The sequence below is a fragment of the Rhinoraja longicauda genome, chromosome 19 (genome assembly GCF_053455715.1).
Source record: "Rhinoraja longicauda isolate Sanriku21f chromosome 19, sRhiLon1.1, whole genome shotgun sequence".
NCBI classification, from domain to species: Eukaryota; Metazoa; Chordata; class Chondrichthyes; order Rajiformes; family Arhynchobatidae; genus Rhinoraja; species Rhinoraja longicauda.
In genome coordinates this window covers 40,061,400-40,076,683 of record NC_135971.1, presented here as the reverse complement: position 1 = coordinate 40,076,683, position 15,284 = coordinate 40,061,400, and the positions used below count along the sequence as shown (strand labels likewise).

The following is a 15,284-nucleotide window of genomic DNA, read 5'->3' as shown; positions in this document are numbered from 1 at the left end:
TGCATTAAATGGAGTTGTAAATGTATTGATTTTAGGACGTGATGCAGGATATAGAGCAGTCGGGAAATATGAACGGAGAAATGGCAGGTGGAGATGAGTCCACGAAAATGTGATGTGAGGCATTCCCAAAGTCAACGCTAAGATGCGGTCAGGTGGGACTAATGTAGCTGGGACACGTTGGCCGGTGTGGGCAAGTTGGGCCGAAGGGCCTGTTCTCACACTGTATTATGACTCTATGAAGGTACACGGTAAAGAATATGTAAGAGAATACCCAGACCATTAAGAGCATTGGTTTACTGAGGGACATTTGAGTCACAGTCATAGAGTGATTCTGTGAGGAATTAGGCTCTTCGGCCCAACTGGACCACACAGACCAACATGTCCCAGCTACAATAGTCCCACTTACCTGCGCGTGGTCCCTATCCCTCCAACCCTGTCCTATTCATGTACCTGTCTAACTGTTTTTTAAACAGTGGAATAGTCCCAGCCTCAACCCGCTCCTCTGGCTGCTTGTTCCATACACCCACCACCTTTGTGTGGAAAAATGTACCCCTCGGATTCCTATTAAATCTTTCCCCTTCACCTTGAACCTATGTCTGAAGAAGGGTCTCGACCCGAAACGTCACCCATTCCTTCTCTCCCGAGATGCCGCCTGACCTGCTGAGTTACTCCAGCATTTTATGAATAAATCTCCTGGTCCTTGATTGCCCTACTCTGAGCAAAAGACTATGTGCATCTCCCCGATCTATTCCTCTCACGGTCTTCTACACCTCGAAAAGATCACCCCTTATCCTCCTGCTCTCCATGGAATAGAGACCCCGCCTCCTCAACCTCTCCCTGTAGCTCACACCCGCTAGCCCTGGCAACATTCTCGTAAATCTTCTCTGAACCCTTTCAAGCTTGACAATATCTTTCCTATAACATGGTGCCCAGAACTGAACACTATATTCTAAATGTGGTCTCACCAACGTCTTATACAACTGCAACATGACCTCCCAACCTCTGTACTCAATACTCCGACTGATGAAGGCCAAAGTGGCAAAAGCCTTTTTGACCACCTTATCTACCTGCGACTCGACCTTCAAGGAACCATGCACCTGTATTCCTCGATCCCTCTGCTCTACAACACTACCCAGAGGCCTACCATTCACTGTGTAGGTCCTGCCCTTGTTCGACGTCCCAAAATGCAACACCTCACACTTCTCTGTATTAAATTCCATCAACCATTCCTCCGCCCACCTGGCCAATCGATCCAGATCATGATGCAGTCGTCACAACCATCTTCACTACCTGAAAAACCACTAACCTTTGTATCATCAGCATACTTGCTAATCTTGCCCTGTATGTTCTCATCCAAATCATTGATGCAGATGACAAACATTAATGGGCCCAGCACCGAACCCTGAGGCACACCACGATTCAAAGGCAAACAGTGTGAGAAGCAACCTTCCTCTATCACCCTCTGCTTCCTTCCATGGAGCCAATTTGCTATCCATTCAGCTATCTCTCCTTGGAGCCCATGCGATCTAACCTTCCAGAGCAGCCTACCATGCGGAACCATATCGAATGCCATACTGAAGTCCATGTACACAACATCTACAGCTCTGCCCTCATCAACCTTTTTGGTCACGTCTTCAAAAAAATCAATCTGATTTGCGAGACACGACCTCCCACGTACCAAACTATGCTGACTATCTCTAATCAGCTCTTGCCCATCCAAATGCCTGTCGATCCTATCCTTCGGAATACTCTCCAGTAACTTACCAACTACAGTTGTTAAGCTCACCGGTCTATAGTTCCCAGCATTTCCCTGCAGCCCTTCTTGAAAAGACGTACATTTGCCATCGTCCAATCTTCCGGCTCCTCTCCTGTATTTAAGGACTACCTGTAAATTTCAACCAGGGCTCCCGCAATTTCCTCTCTAGTTTCCCACAATGTCCTTGGATATATCAGATCAGGCCCTGGAGATTGGTCTACTTTCAAACACGACAATAACTTCAGTACTTCTTCGACAAAAACCCTGACTGCTCTCAAGCCACTTCCAGTGATTGCTCCAATTTCCTCTCTCGGTGATGGGAAACATGAAAGGGAGTTGGCGGAGAGTATATCAATCTTCCATGGCCATACCACTGGAAAACAGATATTAGAATTGCTGCCTTACAGCGCCAGAGACCCGGGTTCGATCCTGACTACGCGTGCTGTCTGTACAGATTGAATACGTTCTCTCCGAGACTTGCGTGGGTTTTCTCCGGGAAGCTGCGGTTTCCTCCCGCAATCCAAAGACGTATAGGTTCTTATAGGCGAATCGGCTTGTTTTAAGTGTAAATTGTTCCTAGTGCGTACGACAGTGTTATTGTGCGTGGACCGCTGGTCGGCGCGTACTCTCCGTGAGCGCGACAAAACTAAACCAAATTTTGGATATTGTTGGGGAAATTAGCGACCAGGGAGAGCAGCAGTTGCATTCGGGCCTTTGTCCCCGGGTCTGACTCTGACACACAGCGGGAAACGATGAGGCAGAAGAGTGTGGAGGAGCGATAGAGGGGAAAGTCACGGAGTAATGGAGTTATTCAGCGGGACAGGCAGCATCTCTGGAGAGACGAAATGGGTGACGTTTCGGGTCGAAACGTCACTGGTTAGGGATAAGGGAATCGACAGATACAGACGGTGATGTGGAGAGATAAAGAACAACGAATAAACGATATGTAAAAAAGTAACGGCGATAAAGGAGAAAGGCCATTCGCTGTTTGTTGGGTGAAAACGAGAAGCTGGTGCGACTTGGGTGGGGGGAGGGATAGAGAGAGAGGGAGGGAATGCCGGGCTGACGTGAAGTGAGAGAAAACAATATTCATACAACGGGGCTGTAAGCTGCCCAAATATATGAGATGCTGTTCCCCCAATTTGCGTTTAGCCTCACTCTGACAACGGAGGAGGCCTAGGACAGAACAGGTCTATAGGAATGGGAAGGAGAGTTAAAGTGTCCGGGAACCGGGAGATGGGGTAGGTTTAGGTGGACTGAGTGAAGGTGTTCCGCGAAACTATCGCCCAGTCTGCGTTTGGTCTCGCTGATCTATAAGAGTCCACGTCTTGAACAAAGGGTAGAGTAGATGAGGTTGGAGGATGTGCAAGTGAACCTCTGCCTCACCTGAAAGGACTGTGGGGGTCCCTGGACAGAGTCGAGGGTGGAGGTATCGCGACAGGTGGTGAATGTTCTGCGGTTGCGGGGAAACGTACCTGGGGAGGGGCGCTTTGGGTGGGAAGGGTTGAGTTAACCAGGGAGTTGCGGAGGGAACTGTCTCTGCGGAAGGCGGAAAGGGATAGAGATGGGAAAATGTGGAGGATTATGTGTTGTATGCGACGCCAGATGGGGTGGAAGGTAAGGACTAGGAGGACTCTGTCTCTGTTGCGAGCAGGGGGAGGGGGAGCAAGGGTGGACCTGCACGATACCGAGGAGACAAAGAAATAGAACATCTCAGATGTTCTAGTATAGAACACCTGATCTTGGGTGCAGATGCGGTATAGGCGGAGGAATTGGAAGTAGGGGATAGATTCTTTGCAGGAAGCAGGGTGGAAAGAAGTGTATTCGAGATAGTTGTGGGAGTCAGTGGGTTTGTAACAGACGTCAGTCAAATAGTCTATTTCCTGCAATGTTGACTGTGACATCAAGAAATGGGAGGGTTGTGTCGGAGATGCTTCAAATAAATTTCAGTTCAGGATGAGAAATGCTGGTGAAGTTTATGAAGTCCATGAGTTCTGCATGGGTGCAGGAGGTAGCACCGATGCAGTCATCAATGTAACGGAGATAGTGTTCGGGGATTCGTTAGTTATGGGGAGTGACGGGAGATACTGTGGCATAAACGGGAGACCTCTTAGAGGAATATAACATCATGAGGTGCATAATTAAGAACCTTATTTCCCAGTGTAGAAATGTCAAAGGCTAGAAGACATATTTTTTGAGGTTTAGCGCACTTTAGAGAGTCAGTGTGCAAACAGTACCTTCGGCCCACCGAGTCCAATGGTAACCCGTACACTAATTATATCCTACATACTGGGGAGAATTTTCAGACGCCAAATTAAGCTACAAACCGCGTCTTTGAAATATGGAAGAAATCCTGAGTATCCGGAGAAATCCCACACGGTCACAGGAAGAACATACAACCCCCGGACAGCAACAGTAATCAGGAAGGAAACCGGGACCGTAGCGCTGTAGGGCAGCAACTCTACCGCTGTGCCACTATGCTGTGCTGGACAAAGGTGAGTGATCCAACATTTAAAGGAATGGGTGACGTTTCGGGTCGAGACCCTTCTTCAGACTGAAGGGTCTCGACCCGATACGTCACCCATTCCTTCTCTCCTGAGTTACTCCAGCATTTTGTGAATAAATACCTTCGATTTGTACCAGCATCTGCAGTTATTTCCTTATACAACATTTAAAGGAGATGCGCGAGACAAGGTTTTAACACGCCGACTAGTGGGTACCTGCCTGACCCGCTGAATTTCTCAAGCAGTGTGTGGACCAGCAGCGAGGAAGGTTAGTGCAGCGGCATTGAATCACAGCTGGATCCCAGCGGGACACTACATCGCGCAGGCACAGAATAGTGTATCGGAGAGGCACAACACAGAAAGCCCTTCCATCTCTCACCTTAAATATCCGCTCTCTAATACGTCCCATCTCCACCCTGGGAATAATATTCTATCCATCCTATCTGTGGCTCTCGTGGGTTCATAGACTCAGTGGACGCTTCAGCGTAAACAACCCAAGTTTGTGCACCTTTATAGCTGATTCACTGGTATCCATGCAGCATCCCAGTAAACCTCTTCTCCATAATCTCTCCGCACTCCACATCCTTCCAATAATGTGGAGCGCAGACTGTGCACATTATTCTCAATGTGGCTGGTCTACATTTTATACATCGAGAACATGACTTGTCAATGTTTAAGACAATAATGAAGGGTAAATTGCAGTATTCCTCCTTGACCACCTTTTCCACGTGGGACCCACTTTAAGGGAACTACGTACTTGTGCGATATGGAAACACTGCCCGTGGAAGAGTGCTGGATAGGAATAGACCATTCGCTCCTCAGTGACGTCTCTAATGCCAAGTTAAGCTCATCTCCTCTGCTCACATATGATCCAATTTCCCCTATTCCCTGCATCTACAAACTGCTAAAGCGCCACTTGCATGTCTGTCTCTCCCATCACCCCTGGCAGCGCGTTGCAGGTACCCATCGTTATGCTCAAAATACAACCCCGCAGATCTCATTCAAACCTTGACAGTCTCGCCGTAAAACCATGTTCTCTAGTCTTCAATACTTCTTCTTGGGAACAAAGAGTTACTGTCTGTCCTATCTATGCGTCTCATAAAGGTTGCACATTTCTATCAGGTCTCTCCTCAGCCCCTCAAACTCGAGAGAAAACAACGCAATATTGTCTAACCTTTCCTTATCGATAACTCCCTCTCCTCCGTTCCCTTCCACTGCGGCATGAAGATGAAGACGTCTCGTGACCACGCGGTATAGATCAGTCTTTTCACCGTGATCTACTGTTGTGACAAGCCCAGAACAAGGTCTCGGTAACGCACCCCAAAAATGAGTTATTTTCGCGGGACTCTCCCAGATGTCCCAGCTGAATGTTGTTCCCCGAACGCAAAAGCAAACGCAGCCATTTTAAATTGAGTTTTATATCTGCCAGAGTTTCTTCTAAGTTGATGTCGGTGAAAAGCGGGACGTGAAAAGTGTTGGACGTTTGCTTCGATCGCTCCGATTATTGGGTGAACGAGAAGGGTGTTCAGCCCAGCTGCTGCTTGGTTTAGTTGGCGACAAGTCAGTTCTGCCATTGCCCTGACAAATCTATGAGTTCGATATGATCTTCGGGTGACTGAAGCGGCAACACCTGGGTCTGAGGATTTATTGTGGGTGGTGGGGTTCCCTTTACTTTTCCATGCATTTAATGTAAAGCAGTGTCATGGTTATTAATAACAGTTAATAATAACAATTCTTCTTTTTCTAACAATGGTTGATTTCGTTGTACAATCATATAATAAAAAAATATTTCGTTCAGACACAAAATTATAATATTGTCATTCAAGGATAAAAAAAATACGTTAACAAAATTTATATTAAACATCCAATTGGTTTATACTTTATCTCAGATTGTCACGTTGGCAATCGATCAGAATTATCAGTAAATAAGAAATAATTGTATGCGCCCAAAATAAACACATCGACGTTTAGATAATTATACCGACAGGAAAATATAAATTTTAAAGCATTAACGAGCTTAACTAAAGTAAAATATCTCACCAGGTATACCAATTGTTCCAAGTATAGGATAGTAGATTTTTTCTGTCTTTATTATTATCGGTTGTTCCATGTTTGGCTGGATGCAGTCTGCTTTGAAAGCTTTACGGACAAATAAATATTTTTCCTTCAAAATTGGTCCTTATTTATTCAGAAACGGAATCCCAAGACGCGTATTACTTACAGACATTTGAACAAACAGGTTACATCGTGGCATGTTTGTTGCTGCTGATCGGGGACCTTGTATATTCGGAGCAAAATAATTCCAAAGCGTCTAATGATGGGTCAACCGTGTTAAAGGTGACGAGATTTGTTTATGAATTAGGTTCAAATTATTTGACTGTCTTATCTTGCTGATGCGATAATGTTCCTCATTCAAATGAAGCTCACAGCGTAAACATGCAGTAATAATAATACTTTAATAAATACTACGACGACAGATTCATATAACAGTGAAGAAAACGCCCGGATTCTGCTGGTTGCTCTTATCCGACTTCCAATTTATATTTAAAGTATTAAATATTTTTTCAAGTTGTATTCATTCTACAGCATTCTTTAATTAAGCTGATTAAATTAATCAGGCCCCATCCTACCTGACCGACCTCCTCCACAGGCACACTCCCACCTGCACCCTCCGCTCTGCTGCTGCCAATCTCCTATCCCCCCACATCCGGACCAAACTCAGATCCTGGGGGGACAGGGCTTTCTCCATCGCTGCTCCCACCCTATGGAACTCACTACCTCAAACCGTCAGAGACTCCTCCGCACTCACCACATTCAAAACATCACTGAAGTCTCACCTATTCATTACTGCCTTCAACCACTAAAGGTCACCCCACCTTCTGTCTCCTTTCTCTGTTCGTTTACTTATTTATCTATTTATTCACTTCCTTATGTTCTCTAAATCCCTGTAAAGCGTCTTTGAGTATATGAAAAGCGCTATATAAATGTAATGTATTATTATTATTATTATTATTAAATTCTACTCGTTGGATATACACACATTTAGATACACGGAGAAAACGGATGGCAGATAAAAGGACATTATTGACCTTGGTGGAGGAAAATATGTTCCCAATCACATTTTCACAAACACTCTTACCCCTCTAACCGTATGTTATGGTGAAACCTCATTTGGAAAATGTAGAAAATATTCAAAGAAAAGTAAACGTTCAGTCTCAGCGTAGAAGCTTCTAAAATTAGAGGGTGTCACTTTAAGAAGATGGGGAGAGATTAAAGACGGACCACATTTTTTTCACTCAGAGGGTAATCCGTATCTGAAATGAGCGGCCAGGGAAACTTATGCTCGTAGATAAAATTATAACTTTAAAAATACATTTGGACAGAATGGGTTTCGAGGCCAAATCAGCCAAATGCAGGCCAATAGGACAGGCCCAATATGTCAACCCAGTGCCGTGAAACGCTCATTATAGAGTCAAGAGTCCAGAGTCAAGGGTCAAGAGTCAAGAGTGTTTCATTGTCGTCTGGCCCCAGATAGAACAATGAAATTCTTACTCGCTGCTGCACAACAGAATATATAAACATGGTGCACTGTAAACAATCTGATAAACTGAGAAAGGAATAAAAATTTCATTGTGTATATATACACATACTCACAAGTGCACACGCATATACACATACATAACCCCCCCCCCCACACACACACACACACACATATATATATATGTATATATAAACTGTATATATAGTGTATATATACATACACATACACACATACTCGAAACACACACACACACATATATATTTATATACATACACACACATACACACATACTCAAAAAATAAACAATAGAATAATAATAATAATAATAATAATAATAATAATAATAATAATAATAATAATAATAATAATAATAATAATAATAATAATAATAATAATAATAATAATAATAATAATAATAATAATAATAATAATAATAATAATAATTTTTTTAAAAATAAGTCTACATCGTTCAGAGCTTATTTGAGGTTGTCGTGTTTAACAGCCTGATGGCTGCGGGGAAGAAGCTGTTCCTGAACCTGGACGTTACAATTTTCAGGCTCCCGTACCTTCTTTGCCGATGGCAGGGGTGCAATGAGTGTGTGGCCAGTGTAGTGTGGGTTTCTGGTGATGCTGGCTGCCTTTGTGATGCAGCGACTCTGATAAATCCCTTCTATGGTGGGGTGGTCAGAGCCGGTGATGTTCTGGGCAGTGTTCACAACTTTTTTCAGCCTTTTCCGCTCCTGAACGTTCAAGTTGCCAAACCAGGTCATGATGCAACCAGTCAATATGCTCTCTGCTGTACACCTGTAGAAGTTCAAGCCAATCCTCTTTGACATGCCGAATCTCCTTAATCTTCTCTGGAAATCGAGACGTTGATGTGCTTTATTTATAATTGCATCAGTGTGCTGGGTCCAGGAAAGATCTTCGGAAATATGCACGCCCAAGAATTTGAAGTTTTCGACTCTCTCCATCATATCCTCTTGATATAAACAGGATCGTGGGTCCTCATCCTTCCTCTTCCAAAGTCCACAATCAGTTCAGTGGTTTTACTAATGTTAACATTTTTGGAATCCTGCACTTGCACTTCCAAGTCCTTTTGCACTTCACGATTTCTGAATGATCTCCCCATTTAGAAGAATAGTCTTCTACGTCTTTATTACTACTTGCTCGGGTACTGAGCAAAAATTGCAATATTATATCTGATTGAATAATTCCACATTCTTTATTTTCATGTATCTTCATAGTTCATATATCTGCCCATTCAATATTTCGTTGGAATTTAAATTTGTTCGATACCAACACGATATTTTTTTCTAATTCATACAGATTGATTGAGTTTCATTAAAGCAATGCTCACTTGGCTACATTGTTCTATTTGGCTGCTCTGCCCCGTTTCCAAACCATACGGTTATTCTGTACATACAGTTGTTTTAATTCCATAATAATGCATAGAAAATAGCAAATATGTCCTGCTTGTATGATTATTTTCATAAAATAGAATAAGACTCATAGAGACATATAGCATGGAAACAGTCCTTTCATCCAATTCGTCCATGCCGATCAAGATACCCCATCTCAGCAGGTTCTATTGGGTCGTGTCACAGCACTCGAAACGTTTCTATCCATTCATATGATTTAATCTCTCCCATTAACGATTCAGACGAAGGAATTACATAGAAACGTAGGTACATGTAAAATAGGTGCAGGAGTAGGCCATTCAACCGTTCGAGTCAGCACCGCCATTCAATATGATCATGGGTGATCATCTAAAATCCGGAACGCATCCCTGCTTTTTCCCCATATCCCTTGATTCCTTTAGCCCGAGGAGCTAGATCTGACTCACTGTTGAAAACATCCAGTGAAATGGCCTCCACAGCCTTCTGTGGCAAAGATTTATACACATTTACAACTCTCTGGGTGAAAAAGTTAAATGTAACATCTCCAAGTTTGTTGATGACACAAAGCTGGGCGGCAGTGTGAGCTGCGAGGAGAATGTTATGAGGCTGCAGGGTGCCTTGGATAGGTTGGGTGAATGCTCAGATGCAGTATAATGTGGATAAATGTGAAGTCATCCACTTTGGTGGCAAGAACAAGAATGCAGATTGTTATCTGAATGGTGTCAGTTTAGGAAAAGGGGAGGTGCAACGTGACCTGGATGCCATTCTACATCAGTCACTGAAAGTAAGCATAGAGGTGCAGCAGGCAGTGAAGAAAGCAAATGGCATGTTCACCTTCATAGCAAGAAGATTTGAATATGGGAGGAAGGAGGTCCTATTGCAGTTGTACAGGGCCCTGGTGAGACCACGGCTGGAGTATTGTGTGCAGTTTTGGTCTCCCAATTGGAGGAAGGACATTCTTGCTATTATGGGAGTGCAACGTAGGTTCACCAGGTTAATACCCGGGATGGCGGGACTGACATATGTTGAAAGAATACGTCGATAGGGCTTATATTCACTGGAATTTAGGATAAGAGGGGATCTTATAGAAACATATTAAATTCTTAAGAGATTGGGCAGGGTAGATGCAGGAAAAATGTTCCCGAAGTTGGGGGAGTGTAGAACCACGGGTCACAGTTGAAGAACAAGGGGTAGGCTTCTTAGGACTGAGATGAAGGAAAACTTTATCAACAAGATATTTGTGAATCTGTGGAATTCTCTGCCACAGAAGGCAGTGGAGGCCAATCCACTGGATGTTTTCAAGGGAGAATTAAATATTGCTCTCAAAACTAACGGAATCAAGGGACATGGGGAGAAAGCAGGAACTGGTACTGATTTTGGTTGATCAGCCATGATCATATTGAATGGCGGTGCTGGCTCGAAGGGCCGAGTGGCATACTCCTGCACCTATTTTCTATGTTTCTATGTTCCCTCCGCAACTCTGGTTAACTCATCCCTTCCCAAACAAACCGCCCCCACCCCAGGTACCTTCTCCTGTAACCACAGGAGGTGCGGCACCTGTCCCTATACCTCCTCCCTCGACTCTGTCGACGGACCACGACAGTCCTTTCAGGTCAAACTTGCACGTAGGTTGAGGTTCACTTGCACGTACTGCAACATCATCTACTGTATCGGTTGTTTCAGGTGTGGATTCCCATATATCGGCGAGACCAAGCGCAAACTCGGCGATCGTTTTGCTGAGCAACTTCGCTCAGACCGCCTCGACATACGTGACCTCCCGGTTGCCAAACATGTTTACTCCCCTTCCCATTCCCACATTGATCTTTGTATTCCAGGCCTCCTCCATTGTCAGAGTGAGGCCAAATACAAATTAGAGAAACGACACCTCATATTTCGCTTGGGCAGCTTACAACCCAGCGGTATGAATATTGATTTATCTATCTTCAGGTAACCCCTTGCATCCCATCTCTCTCCGTTGCTCCCCCACCCTAGTTGTCATACTAGTTTCACTGCCGTCCTGTTGAGTTTCACAGTCTGTACAACTTGTTATCACCTACCCCACACCAACAATGGACCATTGTGGGTTCCACATTTCCTTGAGCATCGTTGCTTTTTATATTTCCTTCGTTCACTCGTTCCATTTACTTTCTATATTTCTCCTTTCCTTTTCCCCTGTCTCCCAATCTGGAGAAGGGTCCCGACCCGAAACCCCACTTATTCATTTTCTCCGGAGATGCTGCCTGATCCGCTGAGTTACTCCAGCATCTGTGTCTATCTTTGCTGTCAATCAGCATCTGCAGTTCCTTCTTACGCTCTTTAAAATGTTGTTACAGTTTGTACCTGCCTCTACTACCTCCTTTGGCAGATCGTTCCATATACACACGAGCGACTCCGTGTAAAAGTTGCCCCTCAGGTTCCTATTAAACATTTCCTCTCTCACCGCAAGCCTATGTCCTCTGGTTCTTGATTCCCCCAATCTGGGTAACATACAATGTGCATTCACCCTATCCATTCCCCTCGTGATTTTCCACGCGATAATGGCTTCCACTGTTCAGATTACATCTCCAGTACTTGATGCTAATGGATGGACAATAACCCAACGCTACCGTTTCAAGCTCTCTGCATCTCGGTTCGGTGTAAATTGTCCACCTGCACTATTCTTATTAGTACATTTCAACATTTACCCAACAGGGTTCCGAATTTCGCAGCGGCGTCGTCAGATTCTTCACTGCTTCACGTCTTTTCCTTCAATGTTAAATTCACTGCCACCGCTCTTTCCAGGAATACCCGTGCCTTAAAGAAGTTCTGCACCTCCCTCCGGCGAGATTCCCATCTCCTGCCAGTTCTGATCAAGGACTTTCGTCCGTAACATCATTCCTATTTCTTGTTTCATAGATGCCGCCTGACCTGTCGAGCATTGCCATCATTTGTAATTCCATTGTAAGTTGTCTGTGAAATAGCAACATTATTAAACACAACCCGCTACCTCTTGGGGAAAACAAAGAAGTGAACGTGCAGCCGTGCCCCTGTAACGAGAGGACGTTGGTAGATGGATAATTATAAACACATGTATTCACTCAATAAATGATGGTGATCCGAAACTCAGCGGTTCAATGATACTTTATTGTCACAAGTAGATAGATAGTGACATTATTTGTTTTGCTATCAATTCAGTAAAATCATGCTCTACGTAACCACAGTCATGCATAAATATGTTCAACCATTTATTCTAATAACAGTACACTTCTGATATAGAACACAAAGAGTCGCCACGTTTCAGAAACAATCCTGTGCCCTTCAGATTTCAACAGTAGAAGAGCCCTAACCGGTCTGACTGGGACCATTAACGGTCAAGTGGGATTAGCACAGTTATTTGGGGCCAGTATTGACGCGATGGGCTGATTGCTCTCCATTCTGAAAAATGATCCCGACCCGAAACCTTGCGTATCCATTCCCTCCACGAGAGTGGCCTGACCCGGTGAGTTCCTCTCGCACTTTATGTTTTGCTCAAGATTCTGGCACCTGCAGTTCCGTGTATCTCCATTTTGTTGCTTTTGCTTTGTACGTTTCAATGATTCTGCTATTCGTACTGAAAGCTCGCTAAATTGTCATCTGATTGTAACATATTTTTAACGCTGGGGTCTGAGATTGGACGACTGCCATTTGAAAAGTGATAATCTGAACAAAAATCTGCAAATGCTGAAACGAAAACGTAAACCGAACACGCAGGAAATATTGGTCAAACAGCATCTGTGAGAATAGGAACCGAGTCAATCTTGGAGGCCAAAGATATTCAATCAAAATTGTTCTTATTTTAGATATTCAGCGTCTACCGTGACATTTTTGGGATGTTCCTACTATCTCACTTGCTGGTAAGATCTGGTGTTGCCTTTCGATCTGGAATATTAACTATGTTTCTCTTCGCAAAGGCCCGCCCGACCTGCTGAGTATTTCCAGGTTTTTCTGTTTTATTTTAATCCGTTTGATTAACAAGGCAAAAATGGATTAAACTATAATTGAGCATCACGTTCCATTGTTTGTAACCTTACACTGGTCGGTCATCCAAACCTTCGGCTTTAAACCAACAGGCGCGATGTTTTAGGATCGGAATACAACGTGCTGATGGAACTCAGCGGGTCAGGCAGCATCTGTGGAGGGAATTGACAGACGACAATTCCGGTCGAGCCTCTCTTTCATACTGATTGTGGTAGGGGGAGAAAGCTGCAAAAGAGACGTGGGGCCGGAATAAAGTCTGGCAAGTAGGAGGTGGATAGACGCAAAGTGCTGCAGTAAATCAGGCAGCATCTCTGGAGAACAAGGATAGGTGAACTTTCGTGTCGGAACGTTTCTTCAGAGGTACAAAAAGCTGGAGTAACTCAGCGGGTCAGGCAGCATCTCTGAAGATAAATAATAGGTGACATTTCTTTCAGTCTGAAGAAAAGTTCCGAGCCGAAACGTCACATATTTTTTTCTTCAGAGATGCTGCCTGACCCGCTGAGTTACTCCAGCACTTTATGTCTATCTTCGTTAGAAACTAGCTTCTGCAGTTCCTCCCAACAGTAGTATTACGTGGATTCGGGTGAGGGGAGGGGTGATTGGCAGATGGTTGAAAATAATGAAAACGGCTAAAGGTGAAAAGGAGAAAAAATCCTGTTAGGTGTGGAAAGGTGTGAAATGTAAAGCCAGAGGGAGGGATATCGATGGGAGGGAACATGTGGTAGGGGGATAGTGGGAGGAACGGGTGCCGTTTCGGGTTAGGGGCACATGAAAGGGAGAGAGGGTGTAGGGGATATTAGTTAACATTGGAGAATTCAGTCTTCATACCGAAGGTAGATACAAAATGCTGGAGTATCGCAGCGGGACAGGGAGCATCTCTGGAGGGAAGAAATGGGTGACGTTTCCCATTCATTCTCTCCCGAGATGCTGCCTGCCCAGCTGAGTTATTCCAGCATTTTGTGTCTGTCTTCGGTTTGAACGCGCATCTGTAGTTCCGTCCTACACATCAATCTTCATACCGTTGGGTTCTAAGCTAAGCCAGCAGAATACGAGGTGCTGTTCCTCCAGTCTGCGTGTGGCCTCTCTCTGATAACGGAGGAGGACAAGGACAGATAAGTCGGTTTGGGAATGGGAAGGGTAGTTAAATGGCCGGTAAAGCAAGAAACGGGGCAACGAGCTTTGATTCAACGCGACGGTCTAATTACTTTTTAAAAACCGGACGATAATAATAAATGGATCAGCTATCACCTTCTTCGCTTCCTCCCGGAACCTCCTCTGGACAAGAGCATAAATACAAGTGTTTGTGCAGGAACTCAGATACATGAGCAGAAGCGCTATTCTAATCGCGAGATAAAGAGACCTCGGGGCGTTGACCGCAAAACTCTGCGTGACTTCGAAACGCAAGTCGAGTATCGTAATCGGTGTCCACAGCGCAGTGTAGCTGCCCGAGATGGCAAATAACAGAATCATTGAAGTCCTCCGGTTTCTGATCTCGGGATCACAGATATTACCGCCCACGCGGCGCTTCAGGGCGCTGCGAATTCGACTGACCTGTACAATGTGCCTGACGGTCAGTGAATTTAACAGCAGTACCAGCGGAAGTGGCAGCAATGGTACCAACAGTTTGGAGAACCATTTGTACGTCTTCCATGCGGGCGATGAAGCATATTCCGTAACTGTACGGCAGCCCCATCGTATATCACCGGCAATATAGAAGGACTCATACCGAAAATAAACTGGAATATGGATCAAAAAGCTGAACAAACACACGGTCGTTAGAATCACTGCGGCGGTTTTCTCTGTGCAGTATTTTCCTTTTAACTTCTGGCAACAAATGGCGAAGAAGCGGTCGACTGTGAATGACACCGTGGACCAGACAGAGAATTGCACGCAGGATTTTTGTATAAAGGATGTAAGACGACACGTACAGGTGTATGCCAGGAATGAATGCGGAAAATGATAGCTGGGGACGTTACCCACGATGACATTAAATATACAGACCATTGTGTCTGCGACTGCCATAGTTAGCATGTAACGGATGACCACTTTCGAGAGGCCGCACATTCTCCGGGACAGGACCACCAGAGAGA

The 15,284-nt window shown here is 44.5% G+C and overlaps 1 long non-coding RNA gene across 1 annotated transcript in view; it reads right to left on the bottom strand.

The window, feature by feature from the left end:
- LOC144603241 (uncharacterized) overlaps positions 1-15,284 on the bottom strand; it is a 478,910-nt gene that overhangs the window by 137,902 nt on the left and 325,724 nt on the right. The window lies entirely within an intron of this gene.